The sequence below is a fragment of the Grammomys surdaster genome, unplaced genomic scaffold (genome assembly GCF_004785775.1).
Source record: "Grammomys surdaster isolate TR1022 unplaced genomic scaffold, NIH_TR_1.0 137, whole genome shotgun sequence".
Classification (NCBI taxonomy): domain Eukaryota; kingdom Metazoa; phylum Chordata; class Mammalia; order Rodentia; family Muridae; genus Grammomys; species Grammomys surdaster.
In genome coordinates, this window is record NW_021604595.1 from 3,886,984 (window position 1) to 3,889,568 (window position 2,585).

Consider the following 2,585-nt stretch of genomic DNA (forward strand, 5'->3'; position numbering starts at 1 on the left):
AGCTGGGCTGGAGAGATGGCTCAGCCATTAAAGGTTAGGCTCACAACCGAAAATATAAGAGTATAAAAAGCTGTTATTCGAGAGTCTTTACAGAGACACAAAGTTCACATGTCTTGCCAAGTTCCCACTAAGAAGTATACTGGCCATAAAGGTTTGGCTTCTGCTACTTTTTTGCCTGATCAACTTTATGTTAAGTAGAACGATTTTCAAGACAGGGTGACAATGATGATGTTTACTTCTACTCTACATTGTCATCCCTCTGCATCCATGGGACTGCTGGATCCAGAGCTACCCATGGGTCTTGAAATCTAAGGATGCTTTCTCCTTCATGTAAGATTCTGTATGTCTGCATACATCCCCCGGCATTTTTAAAACTCATCTCTAGATTACTTACTGTGACTGATTCCATGTAGATGCCCGGTAAACATCTACAATACTGTATAGCTTAGGGAATGAGGGCAAGAAAAATGGCTGTATGTGCTCAGCACAGATGCTATTTGTTTTCTGAATCCCCCCCCCCACACACAGTTAGTTGAATCCTCAGATGAAAAATCCACAGACACAGAGGAATTGTTGTCGTATTTCAACTCAACAGACATGTCATTCAAGCCTCTTAAAGGATTGCAAACCAGAGCACAAGAGTTCAGGAAAAATGATTATCTCAATGTTTGTGGAGTTTATGAATTTAATTAGCAGGTACTACATGCTTGGCTGCATATAGTATGTAATGATTTAAACATTATGCATAGACATGAGCGTGATACTCTCTTTGTCCTGTCTCCTTGTGCAATTATTTCAGCCACTCTATTGTTTTGTGAGACAGGCAACTGTCACTATAGGAACAACCTCTCTCAGAAGAGCCCCAGGATGGATAACAAAACACTGTGTTGCCCTTGTATAGCTTTATTGAAATAATACTATATAAATATTGGGGCATATCCTAGTTTACAGTGTGTTGTTAAATACACCATTTCATTTGATGCGTCTCTTTAATGGAGATTATCTGCAATGAACAGACAAGATAGAGACACAAAGTCTATATACCTCCCAAGGTCATACTGAAGTTGTTGCTGACTTGACTGCTATTGATTCTACAATGACTTCCTTGCCTGCTACCTCGGTGGCCTGAGGATATACAAGTTCTTGAACAAAGAGAAACCGGAAGTTCTTTTTTGCAAAATTCCAAAGGAAAGGCAAATGGGAGACGCTAAGAAGTCCCCAGTTCAAGTCAGGAGTAGTCCCAGTTACTGGATCCCAGTGGGAAAGGCCACTCCTGATTCTAGAAGATGTATTTGTCATAAACAATGTTACACCTCACTTGCTTTGTACCAAAAATTCTCCAAGATATAAATGACAGAAATATTGTCACAGAACAACCACTGCTCTGCCCTGCAGGAACTGAAAATAATCTACTGTCAAAGATAGACATCTGTCAGGCATACCTACATAGAATGATAAGTGTGAAAGTGAGAGATGGAAAGAAGGTCAAGAACTGAGCAGAGGTTGGGAAATGACCTCTGAGAGAACACAAGAGAAACAAGAAGACATTCCTCAATAGCCATAAATGGAAAAGGAACACAGGGTATGGCATATGCAAATACCAATAGGCTAGTGTGTGTGTGTGTGTGTGTGTGTGTGTGTGTGTGTGTGTGTATTGATTCCAAGAAACTAGGAGAAGTCCAACTTGGGTGAACTGTAAAATCTAAGTTCCTTACCAGCAATTCAGAGATGGTTTTGTTTGTTTGACGGAGTCTCACGTAGCCCAGGCTGGCCTTGAATTTATTATGTATCTGAAGTTGACCATGAACTTCTGATCCTCTTGTTTCCACCGTCCAAATACTCAGATTACGGGTATGTATTACCATACCTGGTTTATGTAGCGCTAGAGATGGAACCCTCGATTTGTATATACCAGACAAGCACTCTTTAAACTAAGCTAAAACCCCAGTCCAAGAGTGGAAGCAAACCATTGATCTTCTGGTTAGCAATGGACCTCGCTATCCAAACGAGCCACAGACACAGGCAATGTGTATTTTTATTTTAACAGTTTAGGTGTAGAGGCTGGAAATGATAGAGCAGAGGTCTTAAAACAGACCTCAGTTGTATAGAGGCTGAGAAAACAGTTGGATGACAGATGAGGTAGGGACAAAAGAAACATGTGAAAAAAATGGGTGGATGAGATCTTCAGAATGTAAACTTGGAAGACAGGGTTCTTGACTGGAGATGTAGGTGGTTGAGGGAGGGGAGACCCAAGAAATAACTCCAGCAAGATGAGTGTAGCAGGCTCCTGAGCTCAGAAAGCCTGTGGGGAAGAGTGGAAGCACAGGGTTGATCCTCAGCCCCTTAGCTCCTCCTACTCTCCCCCTAATCAGAGTTTTTCTTCTTCAGCATGAAGAATGAATGATACTTTAGACAATTCCATGTTACTTTGTTTTCCTTAGTTTTTCATAGAAAGGGTGACTCAGGGCAGCTCCCATGAGGGACAGTGGTCTCCCATAGGGTGTCATCCCCACCCCTCATACTTGACATTATTTTGACCACTAGATATAGATTACTTAAATGATGTAGATAAAACTATAAATGAA